This window comes from Oryzias latipes, chromosome 17 (genome assembly GCF_053564925.1).
Source record: "Oryzias latipes strain Hd-rR chromosome 17, Olatipes_Hd-rR_3.1".
NCBI classification, from domain to species: Eukaryota; Metazoa; Chordata; class Actinopteri; order Beloniformes; family Adrianichthyidae; genus Oryzias; species Oryzias latipes.
Window position 1 is genome coordinate 15,648,971 of NC_136253.1, and position 20,841 is coordinate 15,669,811.

The 20,841-nt window shown below is 39.1% G+C and overlaps 1 long non-coding RNA gene across 1 annotated transcript; it reads left to right on the forward strand.

The window, feature by feature from the left end:
- The first annotated feature begins 8,551 nt into the window (after positions 1-8,551).
- LOC144986731 (uncharacterized) lies at positions 8,552-9,038 on the forward strand. The gene is made up of 2 exons (XR_013650586.1): positions 8,552-8,737; positions 8,888-9,038. It is a non-coding gene; the product is annotated as an uncharacterized LOC144986731 (long non-coding RNA).
- Positions 9,039-20,841: the final 11,803 nt, after the last annotated feature.

Genomic DNA, 20,841 nt, shown 5'->3' on the forward strand with positions numbered 1-20,841 from the left:
TCAACGAAGGACATAAAACCTTTAAGCAGACTGCCAACCAGGAAGAAGAGATGAAAGAGCAGATGGAGAGATTGAGGGAGGAGCTGAGCTGTTAGTGAACTATAGAAGAGACACAAACTTCCACTTTCAACACAGTTCAACACACAAAAGCCAAACATCAGCTTCATCCAACATGCTGTCTGTGCAGACATCTGTGTTCACTCTGCTGCTTCTAGTCATTGGAACAGGTTGATGGGATTCTTTCAAAGATCCATTTCAGCATTTGATGTTTGTCCATCACTGATCTGACTTCTCTCTTCCTTTAGATGTCAGCTGTGAAGAACTCACTGCAGTCAAGAAGGAAGAGTCCACTTTGGAAGGAACCTCTGTCACTCTGTCTTACAAATATAAAAATGCTGCACAGGGAGATGATTATTTCTACTGGTATCGTCAATTTCCTGGAAAACCTCCAGAGTTCTTGATCTCTCACACTGGAACAAGCCTGAAGTTACAGAATCCAGTTCCTGGATTTTCCTTTAAAGTGAGTGACGACCAAAGACAAATGGATCTGCAGATCTCCTCTGCTGCAGTGACAGACTCTGCTGTGTACTACTGTGCTGTGAGGCCCACAGTGACAGGAAACAACAAAACTCTGTACAAAAACCTGCAAAGAAAACACAATACTACACAACATCCACTAGAGGGCGTCACACACTGTGAAAGCACTGATTGTTGAATCATTAGACTGAAGACAAAGACATCAGAGAAATAAAACAGTAAAGATCAGGGTCAGAGCTGCTGTGGAACAACTAAACTCTTTAAATGGTTGAGCTGAACTAAAAAAGAACTCACTGAACTTCACATCATTCAGTGTCATTATTTCTTCCTCATTGTGCTGCAGTGGAAGAACAGATTATTATTCATTACTATTTAAGCGACCGTGCCTGACTAGTTATCAATTATCAGACATTGGTAGACAACGGAGGCCTGATCGCGGATACTCTCCCGAAGTCTATTCATTTCTAATCAATCATATCTTGAAGGGCTTTATACAGCTCACGGTCACTAAAAGAAATGTTAACTCAATTAATTCTTCAATCTTTATATATTTTTATGTTTCCATCCTTTTTTACAAAAAGCGAACCATAAAAAATGCGGTGTGACGTGTTTTCATGGTATGTGTTTGCAATTAATATGCGTGTTTAACCCTTGTGCTACCCTTTGGGGTCAAGATGACCATTGAGGTGTTATCCCTACCACGACAAAGCAGACGGCTTGATCCAAATGCAGCAGGTTTATTAGTTTAGATAATAGCCCACAAAGCTTAATCAGGGTCAAATCCAGGCGAGAGTCGGGGCAGGCAGCAGGCAAACAGAGTCAGAAACAGGGTCAGGAGACAGAAGATCAGGTCCAATTATAACAACTGGTAAGGAAGGAAGAGGGGCACAAACAATATTTCACACTGAGCTTCACTTAGTGCAGAGCTTAAGTAGACTGTGGTTGATTTAATGAATGAGAGTTGGGTGTGCAACTTCCAGAGCGTGTGCGCTGGGGGTTTGCTCGAGTTGTAGTGTGTTTAGAACTCTGTGGACGGTTCCCGCCGGTGACCAGAGGAACAGACAGAGTTCTGATTTTTGACAGATGTTCCTCACATCCTCTTTAGTGAAGTTGCAAGATTCATGGGGTTTGAAAAATTAGGTAAAGCTCTGTCTCCTCCTCTGGTCACTAGTGGGAGTCTCAAGTAAACTAAAGCACTTCATCTCCCAGACGCCCCAGCGCGCAGTTCCCGGATGCTGCTCACTTGACTCATTTACAATCACCCACATGAGTCTTAAGCAGCACACCAAGCCTCACTCAGTGTAAATTATTATGTGAGCCACTCTGCCTGCATAATGAGCGGCAATTCCTGACCTGACTTCTCGTTTTCCTGATTCTCACACGACTCCATCTGGCTGCCGCTTTGCCCCTGACCCATGCCTGAACTACCGCTGTTCAAGCCTGCTCTCTGATATTGTCATGCCAGCGTCTGATCTCTGCCTAACCAACCCTGCTTTAGCTATGTGAACGCAGCTGTGCTTGACCCCTATCATCCTAAACTTGCTGCAACTGGAACCAGCTGTCTGTCCATTTCTGACACTCTGCAGACTGCAGAACTCAGAAAAAATGTTTGTCCCTGGCTTTGCTCCACAGAAACAAACCACAGCAGGAGGAGGAGGAGCTTCACAGCAGAACATGAAGCTTCATGTTGGAGCTGAAGAGCTGCTGTGTTCTCTCTGTTCTTCATTCAGTACCAGTGAAAAGAATGTTGCTGCTTCTCATCTGGATGATGATGGTCTCCTTTCAAACTGGTAAGTCATCAAAACATGCAGATGGAAAAAGAGATGATGGACAGGAGAAACATCTGGAGATGTTTGCACTGATTTACTTTGAGATGATGACAGTCAGATTAAAGATTAGAATCCAAATGTCATGATGAAATCTATCTTTGTTGTTTCCAGGATCCTCTGAGGATTTACTGAAACCATTGAAAGATGAACTGATGGCTTTGGAAGGAGACACTGTCACTCTCTCCTGCAAATATTCTGGTTCTGTCTATAATGTATAGTGGTACCAGCAGAAGCTCAGTTCAATTCCACAGTTCATCATGGCGGACTTTTCAGAAAAAACAGAGAAGTTCTCAGTGACACATGACAAACAGCAAAAAGTGTTTCATGTGCAGATCTCCTCTGCTGCAGTGACAGACTCTGCTGTGTACTACTGCGCTCTGCAGCCCACAGTGACAGGAAACAACAAATCTCTGTACAAAAACATGCAGGGAAAACACAATAGTACACAAAATCCACTAGAGGGCGTCACACACTGTGAAAGGTCTGATTCTTGAATCATCGAACCGAAAACAAAGACAACAGAGAAATAAAGTTGTAAAGATCAGAAACAGAGCTGAGGAACTAAACTCTTTGATTGGTTGATCTGAACTGAAAAAGAGCTCATTGGCCCCACCCACTGAAATTCACATCATCCAGTGACAGTATGTCTTCTTCATTGAGCTATAGTGGAAGAACAGAGTTCATCTGCTGTCTGTGTGGCTTCAAGAACTCCAAAGACATGTTGCTTTACCTCATTTTGCTTCTATCTCACATTCTAGGTGAGTTTAAGAACAGAGATTCAAGTTTGCTTGAAGCTGCTGCATCAACTCATCATCTCATTCATCTAATGGCTTCCTTCTCTCCACTTTTCCAGGAATCATAGATGGAGACACAATCTCTTCTTTTAGGGATCAACTTTATGGGAACTGAAGAATTTTTTTTTTCAGGGGGGCAGTTCCAGGGGGGAGCCAGGGTGATGACAACAGTGCTCACGCTTCTTCTGTGATGTTGGCTCTACCAGCAAACGGCTAAAGTTCAGCATAGTGAAATCTGTGCTGGAGCTGTTGAGGGAGGATGCAGCTGACCTCAAACAGCAAAACCAGAAGAAAACATGCTTTGTGACGGTCTGCTCTCCGGAGGAGGTTTTGGACCACAGTCTGTCTGGCTGCTCTACGAGAGTGAGCTGCCAGACTCAGGAGAACCGTGTCTCCAAGTGGAGGAGCGGCTTTGGGACAGTGTGTGAGCTGGGGGAGGCAGCTTTTGAATGTGGGAAAGCACAGTCCTGAGAAACCATGTAAACAATCATGTGAATTTATGTTACCAGTCGTGTCCAGAGAAAATAAAGGCTGATGTTATTCCCATATATTTAAATGCAGCCAAGATGCACATCGCGGATTTCAACTACATCCAAAGCTAAATGTTGTTGTTGGCACGTGTTAGCCTAATCCTAACCCTCCTTCTGGGTCCATTCTGCCAAGAATAAAGCACTGGCTGCACGTATTAAAAAAATGATGAGCGCACAGGCACTTAAAAATGATCATAACGATAATAGAAGCACATTTAGAAAATCGTCTCCTGCTGTTTCCTCTGGTTTTGATGTTGCAGGACAGCTAAATCCTACCTCAACAGCTCGTGCACAGATTTCACCATGCTGATCTTTCCAGCTTCTGACAAAATTTCCCAACCTCTTGGTCCACAATCTTCTATTCTTGATTTGTTCCTCTTTTTCCAGCACCAAACACGCAGTAGTGACAGAAGAAGAAGAATGAGCAGTGATGTCATCGCCTCGTCTCCCCCTGGTACTGCTGACTGAAAATAAATTATGCAACAATTTTTGCGGGTGGATGTGAAAATGGAATTCTCTCTTTGCATTTTACTTTTTACTCTTTGCTTTAATTACATTACAGAATAAATGGTGTTAAAGTAGAAAGTGAAAAAGCATTTTGGCGGTTGATTTTTTTGAGTCAATTGATGATTTTACCTTGTGAAAATGAAAAAGCATCTCTGTTAATCCATTTTAATTGTCAAATTAGATATTTCTAATTGAATTATACAGATGCAATAAATAATTTTTTGAAAAGGAATTTTCAAAAACCACTCTCTTTACCATTTTAATTAGGTGACAGAATGAGAGGTGTTGCAAAACTAAAAGACGTTTGGCGGATTGATTTTTCATTTTATTTTTGAGTCAATGGAAGCAGATTTATCGTGAAAATGAAAAAGCATTTCCAGTATTGACTTTTATTTTTAAATATTAGACACTTATGTTTCCAAAAGCTGGAGTTTCTGCTGTTATCTTTAAATATCAGATGCCACTTGCTGAATAAATCTGTCAGCAGCTCTCATACATTTTTGCAATATTCTTCAATTGTACTTTTTTCATCTTTATGATCTTGTAAGTGTAACAAAGCATTTTTTTTTTGCTACAGTGAACAGACATTTTTTTTCTTGATTGTTACTATGAACCGAATCAAAAACTGACATGTTCAATGGTGAGACAGAAGATTTGAGGGAACAGCAAAACCAAGACTAGAAAGAAAAACAACTTCAATCATTTCTGTTCACAGTCTCATAATCATGACTTTGTTTGGGAGACCAAAAGAGATGTTTTTAAAACAATATTTTTAATATTTTTAATCTCAAATTTATTTTTTAATTTTTTTTTAAATACCTTATATGAAAACATATTTTTATATGTGTAGACATAAACTAATTAAAATGACTGTTATGAACTTGGCCCTGTGACAGACTGGTGAATTGTCCAGGTTTTCCCCTGTCTTTGCCCACGAGTGGCCGGGATAGGATCCGGAAGCTCCATGACCCCGAAAGGGAAAAAATGAGTTTAGAAAATGAATGTTCTGACCTTGTTTTTCCTCTTCTAGACACTAATTCTTTATTTTTCACCTGAGGGCGACATGGTGAAGTGGGCGGAGGCTCCTTTCCAGCACTGTGTTCAACATTCAGTCAATAAGAAGTGGTGCTGTGAAGAGAACAATTGTCAGAGTGAATGTTGAACATCAGCTAGTTTCTCCTGTTGATTGAAACCTTGTTGTACAGATGGAACATTGGCTGTGGATTCTTCTTGCTGCTCTTTTCTTTGGTAAGACACAAAGATCAACATGTTTCCTCTTCAAACACTTCAACACATTACTGAGCTGTACATTCAGAGCTGTTAAAGCTGCTGATTGTTGTCCTTTAATCAATCAACTTTATTGATTCATCTCTTCCTCTGCATGTTCTGTTCTTCCTCAGAGTGTAAAGGAGAAGACAAAGTGATCCAACCAGGAGAAGAAGTCATTGCTGCTGAAGGAGACTCTCTCACACTCAACTGTACCTTTGAGACCAGTTTTTCACAATCCTATTTGTTCTGGTACAAACAAGAAGTGAACATTTACCCAAAGTACATGTTGAAACGTGACACGTATGGAACAAAAGAAAACTCTCCAGAGTTCAAGGAAGACAGATTTGATGCTGAACTCAAAGACAAATCAGTTCCTCTGAAGATCCAGAAGCTTCATGTGTCAGACTCTGCTGTGTACTACTGTGCTCTGCAGCCCACAGTGACAGGAAACAGTAAAACTCTGTACAAAAACCTGCAGAGCAAAGCCAACATCATCTAGAGGGCGCTCAAAAGCTAAATATTTTTACTATTTAAATGTAAACAAATGTTCTTGATGCACTATCCAAAGGTTTTAAGTTCACAGAAAACAGAATAGATGAAACTATCGAACCGTAAGGAACCGTGAGAGGATGATAAGGCCACAGATTGATGTGTTTTTGTACCCACACCAACATGTTTACATGTTACATTCAAATCCGGTTCAAGAACTCAAGAAAGTATGATTTTTCATTTAAATAATGCTAGAATTATTTTTAGATATACGTGTTACTGGTGGAGTTCAGATCTAAAATGTCAATTTGTTTAAATATTATCAAAAAAAAAAAGTTTGCCATCTTAATGACCCAAACCTGCAACTAAAGATTTTCCAGGGACTTTGACTTACCAGTGTTTCTTGGATTATCTTTTGCAGATTTCTCTTCCATGAGTTTTTGTTGTTTATTTCACAAAAACGTTGGTAAAAACAATAAATGTTTTCTCTGCTTCAGTGCGTATGCCTACATTTTAGTTGTAACTTGTAAATGAATTATGACTTTGGACATCACTGCGCTGTGAAGTAGGCAGTCCCAGGTAGAACATGGTTGAATATGTTTTGATTTTATTGTAGTGTACTCGGGTGTTTTGAAAGGCGCTTTTAAATAAAATGTATTATTAATATTATTAACACAGCCTTCGAATTTGGACACACCCTCAGTTTACTTGGAGTTTTTGCATCTAAATGATCACATTCTGTGGAATAATCATTAAATTTTCTTTTTGATAACATGCCATTTTAATGCTTCTGCGGTGATGTGTGGGTTTAAAAAATTGACATATTTATACACATACACACCCACCTAGTGACAAATTATTAGATATTCCAATGAACCCATGACACATGTTTTTTGACTATGGAAGGAAGAAACGAACAAAGAACAGGTAGAACATGGAAAATCCACACAGAAAGCACAGAAAGGTCCTAGCTGATATTCAAACCAGAGGATTCTTGCTGTGAGGAGTCAACAACTGTGCAACCATGCAACCCCACAAGAAAAACATACAATAAACCTCGTGTGAGGTTAACCCTTGTGCTATCCTTGGCACTTTAACATTGGGAGTTGGGTCATCTAGACCCACTAGACAGTGCTCTGGATCTTTTTTCTTTAATGATTTGTGATCTTCACTGGTGTCCATGGATTATATGAAATCTTTCCACCTTTATCCACCTTTGTTATGGTAGGGAGAACACGTCAATACAAGGGTGGGGTCATCTAAGATGTTCAGTTTCACTTCCATCATTGATATGCTGAACATGCCTGTTACTGACAAACCTGTTCCACATAAACCTTCCAGTAGTTTCTGCTCCAAAGACTCTTCTGTCCACATGTGTTTCAGTTTAGTATGATAATTACAAAACATACTGTAATCTACAATTATCTGACAGAATTATCAACCTCTGTGTTCATCTTTCTGCCATCATCTCATCTGTGGATGAAGGACCGATTTTCTCATTTGTATTTTCTGTAATTTGGAGATTCCAACAATAATTGAAGATTATTTTTTTCACTAGTTTTTAAACTCTGACCATGTTTTCTACTTTCTGCTGCAGTTCTTGGTGTAGAACTGATGCTGCTGCAACTTTTCTGTCTCCAGCAGTTTCAATATTGAATTAATAAATAGAGATTACTGTCCCTCAACTTCACTTACCATGCACGAATAACACACAAGGGTGTGCAGGTGACACGTGCCTGTAAGATGTCAAATGAACAGCTGGCCTTGCATAGTCCATAAGACTATTTTTTTGGAGAGGGGTGTTAAATCTGCATCTCACCTACTTCACCCTAACTTAGATTATTCTAAAGTCCAAAGCGTTTGATTGACAGATTCTCCAAATTGCACTTTCAGTGGAAGGGGTGTGAATTTGAGACAAGGTCACTCATGATTGGCCAAATGGTTACCATAGAAATGTAGACTTGGACCAAGTCGTCTGGTGTCAACATGTTGATGTCTGTATCCAAAAAAGTAGCAACTAAATCAGCGTCATTTCATTGGCATCAGAATCAAGTTATTTTCTAAGGTTGATGTCACCCTCACTCGGACCAGTTCTCATGTACAGTCAATGGTTGGGAATGACAAAAGTGAAAGTAGTTTTCTCTTTGTTTCTTTGATGTCCAGTAAATATTGGACACATTTCCAGACAAGAGTGGTTGTAAGATCAGTTCATCTATAATCAACGAATGACTAAAAAAACTTATGACCAAACTTTGTCAAAATCAGCATCCGCATCTTAAGTATCAGTTTGATCTGGGCTTCAAGTTGGAAATTTGGTTCTGGTGATTTTATGATCTCTGTGTCTGAATCATGTTTGAATTGCTGTGTCTGTCTGCCATGAACCCTTTAAAGGTTTAAAGCCTTTACAATCACTGCTTTTGTTTTTCTTCCTTGTCATTTCAAACAAGCATTAATCTGGAAGTCAGAAAGGGATCCACTTCATTTTTGTGAATTTTATTTTGTTATCAAATTTTGTAATATACTGCATATTTATAATCAGAGAGTTTAGGAAGATTCCTGATCAGATTTCCTCTGACAGATGTTTCACATATTAGCTTTTTGTTTCTGGCTTTGCTCCACAGAAACAAACCACAGCAGGAGGAGGAGGAGGAGCTTCACAGCAGAACATGAAGCTTCAGGTTGGAGCTGAAGAGCTGCTGTGTTCTCTCTGTTCTTCATTCAGTACCAGTGAAAAGAATGTTGCTGCTTCTCATCTGGATGATGATGGTCTCCTTTCAAACTGGTAAGTCATCAAAAGATGCAGATGGAAAAGGAGATGATGGACAGGAGAAACATCTGGAGATGTTTGAACTGATTTACTTTGAGATGATGAAAGTCAGATTAAAGTTTAGAATCCAAATGTCATGATGAAATCTATCTTTGTTGTTTCCAGGATCCTCTGAGGATTTACTGAAACCATTGAAAGATGAACTGATGGCTTTGGAAGGAGACACTGTCACTCTCTCCTGCAAATATTCTGGTTCTATTCAGTATTTCTACTGGTACCAACAGAAGTCCAGTTCATCTCCACAGTTTCTGATTAACCCTTGTGCTATCCTAGGCACTTTAACATTGGGAGTTGGGTCATCTAGACCCACTAGACAGTGCTCTGAACCTTTTTTCTTCAATGATTTGTGATCTTCACTGGTGTCCATGGATTACATGAAATCTTTCCACCTTTATCCACCTTTGTCATGGTAGGGAGAACACGTCAAAGTAAGGGTGGGGTCAGCTAAGATAACACAAGGGTTAAATAAAATTCAAATAAAACTGAGGTTTTCAGTGAAACACGACAAACGGGAATTTTATGTGAAGATCGCCTCAGCTGCAGAAAAAGACTGCTGTGTACTGCTGTGCTGTGAACCAAACTCTGTAAAAAAATCTGCAACAACAATAAAAGACTCCTTAGTATTCACCAGAGGGCGTCACACATGAAGAAACCAGCACAGTTTTCACATTACACCACTTCCATATCTGGAGGAAGTCTAAGCTCCATTTTTATTGGTTTTAAAATCTTTATTTGGTTTAGCACCTGTCTGAGCTGCAGCTTGATGTTCCTTCATGTTCTCTTAGGTGGACTGATCAACTGCTTCCAAAAGAACCCAGATGAAGCATAAACTCAGAGAGAACCAGCTCCAATATTGTAATATTGTAGTTATAACAACCGAGGTTATAACTAATATAAATTGTATATTTGATTTTAATATTATCTCTTCAGTGGATGTTTTCTATACTTTTTATCAGTCAGTGTCTAGATTTAATTTTGGTAAATAAATAAATACTCACTCATACTGGACTTCCATTCAAAGATTTTTTTCTGTCTTCCATGATACTTTATTTATCCCACAACGGGGTAATTCTTTTACACATTTTGGACCATCCCCTGGGGGGGCGGTGGGCTGCATGCTGGCCGCACACTGGGGGCGACAGCTGGCTGAGGATAGTGGGAATCGATCCGCCAATTCTTCGGATGCTGGACGACCTGCTCTACCACCTGAGCTACACTACACTAAAGACAATCTAATTTTCTAGAAATAATCTGAATGAACTGGATCACAGAAACCATCAAATATAGTTTGTCTTGGGGTTTTTCACTTTATTTGAAACTTCAGTTATGTAATGAAATTACATAATGAAATTTGTAATGAAATTAGAAATGTACTTAATAAAGAGAATTGAAACAAAACTCTAACCTTATAGTGGCAACTGCTTATGAAATAACTCACTTCATTACAAGAAGTTAACTTTAGAGTTCACTGAATGTAAAAGATAATTAATGAAAAAAGTCTCTGCTAATTGTAAATTTACTTATTTCTTGGTTCATGTAGAACAGATTCTAATTTATTCCATTTTGTTTTAGAGGACATCTAAAGTCTTTGAGTTAAGAAACCTGTTAACCAGGAGGAAGAGGAGCTAAGAAAAGAAGAAGAACAGATGAAAGAGCAGATGGAGAGATTGAGGGAGGAGCTGAGCTGTTAGTGAACTATAGAAGAGACACAAACTTCCACTTTCAACACAGTTCATCACACAAAAGCCAAACATCAGCTTCATCCAACATGCTGTCTGTGCAGACATCTGTGTTCACTCTGCTGCTTCTAGTCATTGGAACAGGTTGATGGGATTCTTTCAAAGATCCATTTCAGCATTTGATGTTTGTCCATCACTGATCTGACTTCTCTCTTCCTTTAGATGTCAGCTGTGAAGAACTCACTGCAGTCAAGAAGGAAGAGTCCACTTTGGAAGGAACTTCTGTCACTCTGTCCTACAAATATAAAAATGTTGCTACAGGAACCGATTCTTTCTACTGGTATAGACAGTTTCCAGGAAGACCTCCAGAGTTTTTCTTCTCTCACTTGGGATCAAAAGCAACATTACAGAGTTTGGATCCTAGATTTTCTCACAAAGTGAAAGATGATGATAAACTGATAAATCTGCAGATCTCCTCTGCTGCAGTGACAGACTCTGCTGTGTACTACTGTGCTGTGAGGCCCACAGTGACAGGAAACAACAAAGCTCTGTACAAAAACCTGGAGACACAATATCTACTAGAATCTATAGTAATAATAATAATAATAAACTTTATTTATATAGCACTTTTTCAAATCCATATTACAAAGTGCTGTACAATTAATATGAGACAAAAGTAGTATAGTAGTATCTACTATAAGTTAATGTTCTACAAAATATCAGCAGGCATTTAACTTTCAGTTAGTTTTCTAAAGGCTGTTTTACTACGTTTAGTAGATTGAATTTTGAAAATATAGCTCATGGTTTTTGTGTGCCACCCCAAGATTTAATGCCCCCCCCTACCGGCCATCCTCATGAAAAGTTTCTGGAGGCGCCACTGCTGGTCTGTCATGTGTGAAGATAAACTCCAACAGTTTCTGAAGAATAGGCTCTTCTTTGGAAAGGCTGAAAAAACTCATAAATATCTCGCAGCCTAAAATACAATTTTACCACTTGGAAGACATTTTCTCACACAAACATTTCACAATACCAAAAACAAACAGGTACAAACACTTTCTGTTTTCCACCAGAAGGCGACACGGTGAAGTGGGCGGGGCTCTCCCTCAGCTCTGTGTTCAACATTCAGTCAATAAGAAATGGTCTGTGAAGAGAACAATTGTCAGAGTGAATGTTGAACATCAGCTAGTTTCTCCTGTTGATTGAAACCTTGTTGTACAGATGGAACATTGGCTGTGGATTCTTCTTGCTGCTCTTTTCTTTGGTAAGACACAAAGATCAACATGTTTCCTCTTCAAACACTTCAACACATTACTGAGCTGTACATTAAGAGCTGTTAAAGCTGCTGATTGTTGTCCTTTAATCAATGATCTGTATTGATTCATCTCTTCCTCTGCATGTTCTGTTCTTCCTCAGAGTGTAAAGGAGAAGACAAAGTGATCCAACCAGGAGGAGAAGTCATTGCTGCTGAAGGAGACTCTCTCACACTCAACTGTACCTATGAGACCAGTTTTTCACAACCAACATTGTTCTGGTACAAACAGGAAGTGAACAGTTACGCAAAGTACATGTTGAAACGTTACTCAAAAACAAAAGAAAATGCTCCAGAGTTCAAGGAAGACAGATTTGATGCTGAACTCAAAGACAAATCAGTTCCTCTGAAGATCCAGAAGCTTCATGTGTCTGACTCTGCTGTGTACTACTGTGCTCTGCAGCCCACAGTGACAGGAAACAGCAAAACTCTGTACAAAAACCTTTAGACAACTCAGTATCCTTAACACCCACCAGATGGCGCTATAATCTAATAAAAAGGTGCATGCCAACAATCAGCAGTAATGTGTACTTTCAAAACTATGCAGATGACACTCAGATCTACATTTTAGTCACAGCAGGTGATTATGGACCAGTTGACTGTTTCTGTCTCCAACAGATCAATGAGTGAATCCAGATCAACTTTCTGCAGATAAACACAGACAGATTTGATTGGAGTTCAAATCATGGACTCAAACCAACTTTGCTGTAATGGCCTGTTCTGTGGACTCAGTAAAGATGCTGAATATAAGCTGCAGTTTTTCTAGAACGGTGATTCTCATTAACGGACTAAACCATGAAGGACTCATTTTAGTTTAGCGCCAATATGAAGGAAAATCTAGTCCCAATTGAGCCAGATCAGTAAATCATGTCTAAGGAAAATTTTGTTTTATTTTCGTTTATTTAATTGAATCACTCTAAAGAATAAGGCTTAAACCTGAGGACAGTTTGCTCAAAATAGTTTAATCACATCCTTTCTATTTATCATAAAACATCTCAAGTGTACTTGAAAAATTATGAGAACAAAGTGGACACAAACACAATTTGTCTCATTGATTCACGGAGGTACATCACAGATCACAGAACTGCATTAAGTAGGGGTCTAATAATTAAATTGTACAACTATTTGATAAATATCATAATTTGGGGTTGTTGTTACAATTCATAGTCGATTTTGGTTCATTTTGAACAATCAGATTCACTGACCTAAAATCAATTCAGGAAATCTTTAGTCAAAAATTCAACCAGTGTGACTCAGAGATAAATACATGGTACTTAACAGTACAGGTGAAGTTTTTCTAGATTCCTTATATCTCTTGCAAGAAAATCCAGTATAAATTAAATGTGTGAATAAACAAACAAGTAAACAAGAATTCATGTCAAATCCATTTACATTTTAGTTTCCTAATGTTCAGCAAACTGTTGTTTTTCCACATTAAAATAACACAAAGGGAACATTATTAAGAAACATTTTACCACACTGTATGGCAGTGCTTCTCAATTATTTTTTGCCAGGCCCCCCCTTAGGAAAAAGAAAATGTTTCGCCCCCCCCCCCTAACCCCCCCATCCCACCCCACACACTCGTCGTGGTGACAGTATATTAGTTAAGTATCTATAAAATTGTGTAAGTATACCTAAAATTGTATCTTTTAACAATAACAAAAGATAAAAATCAATATAAATCCACTTTCAACAAATATTATCTTTCTTTAGCCACAAAAACCCTGTTCTAGTCTAAAACAGAAAAGAAGCTTAAAGTGCCTGAAAGTAAAAAATCTGTCATTCCTCATTTAAACTAGAAATATTTTGATCATCTGAACCATTTGATGGTGAGAAAATAATTAAATCAATAAATAACATTAAATATAAATTGATCTCAAACATTAACACAGCAGGACCAATATATTTATCGTTTTTAGTCTGAAGAAATAGGTTATTATGGTAGTAGGTATATTTATGATCTCATAAAGTTCAGCTGTTTTCCTGCATTACCTGCTGTCTTTATGTCAAATACTGACACCAACTAAATGACAGGCAGACAAAGAATACATTTAAGGAAAATAAAGACAAGTCATCAAAATGTCTACAATAGTACATAAAGAATGACATTAATAGCATGAGCGGAGGAATCTAAAGGCACCAATGATACCGGTGTTGCACAATCCAGGCAGTGCGTGCAGTGCTCCGCACACGCAGCCGAGTGTGTGACAGGACACGGGAGCAGCTGCAGGGACTGCAGTTTAGAGTTTCAGGCGGTCACAAACACTGATAGAACAGACAGATAATAGGAAACCAATATTGTCGCAGACTTTTTTCCAAGCACTGAGCCGCTGTCACCACTACCCCCTGTTAAATTCACGCCCTGGAGAATTGCCCGTATTACCTGCCTAAAACCGCTTCTACTACGCCTTTACTTGAATACCTTTTACCTTAAATATCTACTATACCTTTAATTGAATATCTTTACAGACAAATCTAATCATTAGCTTCGGTGTGTGAACTGGCTAAGTCGAGGTCAGACACTGTAATTTTCTCTGGTCCCCTGCCGAACTTAGTCAGTGATGAAATGTACAGTCGCTTTTCATCATTTAACCGCTGGCTTTCTAGATGGTGCCCAGAAAACGGCGTTGGTTTTGTGGATAATTGGAGCGCGCTTTGGAGGAAGCCCGGTCTCATGCGGAGAGATGACGTCCATCCTACTCTGGACGGTGCCGCTCTTCTTTCTAGAAACATTTCTGCTAGCCTTAGGCGGTCAACCTGACAACCCAGAGACGAGACCCGGGCTCAGAGCAGCAGTGTAAAACTCTCCTCTGGTCCTCCCTCAGTGCTGGTGCAAAACCCATGCAGGGAAAGTCAAGCAGGTTCGAGCTTTAGCTTATGTGCTGAAAGACAAGTGAAAGGAACGCGTCACAGAAACCTCAAAGTGACAGACAGCAAAACTCACAAGCAGAATTATGATGTCATTGAATGTGGTTTATTAAACATTCGATCCATTTCCTCTAAGTCCGTCTTATTCAATGAGTTAATTAATGATAACAAACTTAGTCTTCTAGCCTTAACAGAAACTTGGCTCCAACAGGATGACTATGATAGATGGAATGAAGCAACCCCCCCACTTATGCTAACTATCAGAAATCCAGGATTTCAGGGAAAGGAGGTGGTTTGGCAGTAATATCACAGCCTAGATTACTTCTCAGCCCTAAAGGAAAGCATGTTTATAATTCATTTGAAAGCATCATATTGTCAATAAATCACCCTAAAAGGAAGACTCAAAAACCTGTTTTTTCATAATTACTTATCACCCCCCCCCAGCCTGTATTCAGAATTTTTAACTGCGTTTTCCGACTTCCTATCAACTACTATTTTAGATTCTGATAAAATTAAAATATTAGAGGTTTAATCTTCATGTTGATAACCCAAGTGACTGTCTAGGAAATGCTTTTGCAGCTTTATTAGATGATGTTGGTTTCACCCAAAATGTAAATGAACCCACTCACTGTCATAGACACACCCTGGACCTTGTTTTAACCCATGGTATAGAGATTGGCCCGCTGAGTGTCCTTCCTCATAACCCCATCATTTCTGATCACTTTCTGATTACCTTCCAGTTTACATTAGAACATGCCACTGCCCCAGTGAAGAATAAACACCTTAGAAGAACATTAACTGACCGTTCTGTGTCTGAGATTAAACACACAGTTCAGCCAATACTTATTAAAATTCTGAGCAAATACTCTGAGTCCAGCTCCCATAGTATCAGTCCTAGTATAAATGACAAATTTGTTAATGATGCCTTACAAGCCCTTAGGAGTACACTCGGTGTTGTTGCACCCCTGAAACCTAAATTAGTCAGACATAACCGAGTAGCACCGTGGTTTAACGCTGAAACACGTTCTCTTAAACAAGTAACCCGTAAGATGGAAAGAGAATGACGCCGCTCCGGTTCAGAGCAGTCTCTGGATATCTGGAAACATAGCCTATTAAATTATAAAAAAATAAATTAAAAAAAGCTCTGCGTAGAGCTAGAAACGTTTAGAGGAAACTTTCATGTTTAAAAAAAAGATGTCTCTTTAATATCATTAGTAACGTTGATGCGTCTGTGCAGATGTCAACAGCAGAAGCTCTGTCCTCTGTAACCTCTGACAGGATACTCCTAATAGCATCTTGATGCTCCACAAGGCACTTGGTCACATCAGGATGACTTCTCCGCCTGATCTCCAACAGTCGTTTTAGGGAGGGAACATCATTGTTCTGTGACACATAATGATGATGAAAAAATTACTGCAGGGATTCTGATAGATCGAAAAAGGTTTTTGCACATGGCTTTGCATGCATTGCATGGACCACCGCCAGCAGAATGGTTATAGCAGTGGATATAAGGTATATTCTTCCCTACCTTCTTTTGCAATAAGGCCTGAACACCACTCCTGACCCCACTCATGACAGAAGCTATATCATAGCACTGACTGACAATTTCAGCTGCACTAAAAGCAGAAAGATGCTCAAGAATTTGGCTTGTAATAAATTTTGCATTTAACTGACTTGAATACCTTTACTTGAATATCTTTACAGACAAATCTAATCATGAATGTCAGATTCTCCACATTGGATCTGTCTCTGGTTCAATCACTTTTGATACAAAATCAGCATAATCTGCTTTGTCATAATTATCCTTGATTTTAATAAATACCATTTTGGCCGGCTCAGCTCCTCTGGGACTGTGAACGACCGAGTGAGACTAGGAGCGGGAGTGACACGAGAGGCTACGCCCACAAAGCCTTCCTGTAGAAAAAAAACATGCAAAAATACGTTTGCTCTACCTGCTCAGCGAGCGATCTACAACTTTGTTATTTTGTTCTGGTCACCTCCATGCCCCATACAGGTTTGCCATTTTTGCCTGCATACAGTCAAAATCCACCTGTAGGGGGAGATGTGACTGAGGCTTAACCAGGAGGAAGAGGAGAGCCAAGAGGAAGAACAGATGAAAGAGCAGATGGAGAGATTGAGGGAGGAGCTGAGCTGTTAGTGAACTATAGAAGAGACACAAACTTCCACTTTCAACACAGTTCAACACACAAAAGCCAAACATCAGCTTCATCCAACATGCTGTCTGTGCAGACATCTGTGTTCACTCTGCTGCTTCTAGTCATTGGAACAGGTTGATGGGATTCTTTCAAAGATCCATTTCAGCATTTGATGTTTGTCCATCACTGATCTGACTTCTCTCTTCCTTTAGATGTCAGCTGTGAAGAACTCACTGCAGTCAAGAAGGAAGAGTCCACTTTGGAAGGAACTTCTGTCACTCTGTCCTACAAATATAAAAATGCAGCAAGGGGAAGTGATCAGTTTTACTGGTATCGACAGTTTCCAGGAAAACCTCCAGAGTTCTTGATCTCTCATTCTGGAACAGAAACACCAATTTCCCAGCCAGTTCCTGGATTTTCCTTCAAAGTGAGTGACGACCAAAGACAAATGGATCTGCAGATCTCCTCTGCTGCAGTGACAGACTCTGCTGTGTACTACTGTGCTGTGAGGCCCACAGTGACAGGAAACAAGAAAACTCTGTACAAAAACCTGCAACAACTCAATACTACACAACATCCACTAGAGGACGTCACAGACTATGAAAGTACTGAATCATTAGACTAATGACAGAAACATCATAGAATTGAAGCACTAAAGATCAGAGACTGAGCTGTCGTGGAAGAACTAAACAGTTTGATTGGTTGAGCTGAAATGAAAAAGAGCTCATTGGCCCCGCCCACTGAACTTCACATCATCCAGTCAGAATATTTCATCCTCATTGTCCTGCAGTGGAAGAACAGAGTTCATCTGCTGTCTGTGTGGCTTCAAGAACTCCAAAGACATGTTGCTTTACCTCTTTTTGCTTCTATCTCACATTCTAGGTGAGTTTAAGAACAGAGATTCAAGTTTGCTTGAAGCTGCTGCATCAACTCATCATCTCATTCATCTAATGGCTTCATGTTCTCCACTTTTTCCAGGACTCACAGCTGGAGACACAATCTCTCCTGATCAGGATCAACTTACAGGAACTGAAGGAAAATCGGTTACAATGAAATGTAACTATCAGACATATGATAGCTATATCTATCTTTATTGGTACAAACATGATTCTGACCTTCAGGCTCCTCAGTTTATTCTCTGGAAAGAAGCAAAAGGTAACACAGATGAAAATATTCCAGATAAACGATATGAATCCAGAACAACAGACACATCAACTGAACTGACCATCAGAAAGTTAACCCTGGCAGACACAGCTCTCTACTACTGTGCTATAGACACACAGTGATCCAAAGTGTAGAAGAGGCTGTACAAAAACCTGAAGACAGATATGGGACTACTCTTCAAAGAGGAGGGAAGTGGTTTTCAAAGCACAGCTTCATATCAGATGGATTCTGTTCATTCCTGTTTGATCAGAGTCTCTGTGGTTACAGCTGCTAATGAAACACTGTGGGAGGATTCACATGAGCAGATGATCCACATAAACCAATAAACATCTACATGAAGTTTCAAACACTCACAGTTCATCACTACAGACATTTCTGTGGAGACATCAGATCTAATGAAGAAGGAAGGATGGAGACTTTGAATGACCTGAATGACTTTAAACGTTTTTATTTGTGTTTATCACAGAAACTAATATAAACCCAAATTTACATTTCAATTTACTCTAAGATGAAAACATGTTTTCATTGTCACAAAGTTTTTGGATATTAAAACATTTATGTTTGCGACAACATGATTCGGTTCGTGGTGATCTTCTGACATCTGTCAGTCACATGTCCCTTTGCAACTGTTCAGTTCACTTTCTCTCTGTCACAAAGATGATGAGTTATCCAGTCTCATGGCGTGAGACCACCAATTCTGCCTTCCCTCCACTGGCTGTCTGTTTATGTTAGAGTTCCCTGTGAGATTTTTTTTTTGTTTTGTTACATTTTTGAGTTGTCTCACCTTGCCTTACCTTGCTGAACTTCTCTCTCCTTCCACCCCAGCTCGGTGTCTCAGGTCAGCTGATCAGCTTCTCCTTGATTTACCGCAGTTCAAAAGGAAGTTAAGGGGTGAACCAGCATTTCTATATGTTCTCTAAAGCTTTGGAATGCTTTGTCACTAAATATTAGACAAGTGTCTTCACCTTCCATTTTTAAAACTTGACTTAAAACTCACTTTTATAACGAAGCATTTGGTCAAGCTGAAGATTTGTGCTCTCTATTAAATATTTCATCCCTTCCCCTCTGCACAACTACCTGACTTCATGCTGCTAAAGGAACCACAGCAAAGGAATGAAAGAGCCACAAAAAGCTCTGGGATCACATGTTACAAATCTGTTCTGGAATCTTTTTAACTGGTGAATACTAGTGATGACAAGATCGAGCTCGTATTCTACAATATTTTGAAATTCAAGTGAAACTTCTGTTTGGATGCATTGTTGCGAGCTCTGATCCAACCCAGGAGGTCATGTGACTGTTTTCTATTATGTCACCAACCGTTCCGAATTGACTCAATTGTTCTCATCCTCTGTAGAATTATAATTCAATAAAAGGCAACAATGTAGCAATCTTGTTTATTTGAAAATAATATCCACAATTTAAAAAATAACATTATTTCCAGCAGGGAATTTCTTTTTTGTCTTTTCTTTTCCTTTTGTTTTTTTTTCAAAGATAACAAACCTTTGTGTCTTTTCTGATTGAGGGCCGATGATCACCGTTTATTGACAGAGTATTTCAAAGCTTCTGATTGAAGCATATCTGTCTCATAATTCAAAATAAAAGTCAATACCAGAAATGCTTTTTCATTTTCACAATGAAGCTGCGTTCATTGACTCAAAAATAAAACAAAAAATCAATCCGCCAAACGGCTTTTTCTCTTTCTTCTCAAACACCGCTCATTATGCCATTTATTTAAAATGATAAAGAGAATAGTATCTGATATTTAATTTTCCAAATGTTCTCTGGTGAAAGTGTACCAACATTCTATCAGAAATATCTATTTTGACAATTAAAATGGATCATCAGAAATGCTTTTTCATTTTCAAAATGTAACTGCATCAAATGACTAAACAATAAAATTAAAAATCAACTCTCGAATATGCGTTTTCATTTTCTACTTCAACGCCACTTAAAAAAAAATATGTGTGAATATTTCTGCCCATTTTAGTCTGCAGACAGCCTGTTTTTACCTGTATGGGTGGGGGGGGGGGTGTGATTGAGGCTTAATCCAGAGGAAGAGGAGAGAGAAGAGGAAGAACAGATGAAAAAGCAGATGAAGAGATTGAGGGAGGAGCTGAGCTGTTAGTGAACTATAGAAGAGACACAAACTTCCACTTTCAACACAGTTCAACACACAAAAGCCAAACATCAGCTTCCTCCAACATGCTGTCTGTGCAGACATCTGTGTTCACTCTGCTGCTTCTAGTCATTGGAACAGGTTGATGGGATTCTTTCAAAGATCCATTTCAGCATTTGATGTTTGTCCATCACTGATCTGACTTCTCTCTTCCTTTAGATGTCAGCTGTGAAGAACTCACTGCAGTCAAGAAGGAAGAGTCCACTTTGGAAGGAACTTCTGTCACTCTGTCCTATAAATATCCCAAACTGTCAACAAACAGTTATTTCTTCTGGTATCGACAGTTTCAAGGAAAACTTCCAGAGCTCTTGGTCTCTCATTCTTCTTCAGGACAGATAGGAATTATAAAAATTGAAGGACTGAAGATTCAAGTTGAAAACAAACAGATAGATCTGCAGATCTCCTCTGCTGCAGTGACAGACTCTGCTGTGTACTACTGTGCTCTGCAGCCCACAGTGACAGGAAACAACTAAACTCTGTACAAAAACCTGCAACAACAAAACAAAACAACATCCAATAGAGGGCGCTATGACACTAAAAAGGTTCATGTGTTGAGAGAACAAAACTGGTCAAAGTATGAAAAGTTCTTGCGAGAACATAATTATGTTTTAGGACACAAATGTAGAAGATAAACTTGGTGCAAATTAAAAAATAACAAACAAAATAAAAACACTGAAATAAACACTACTGTCACATTGGGCCATAAA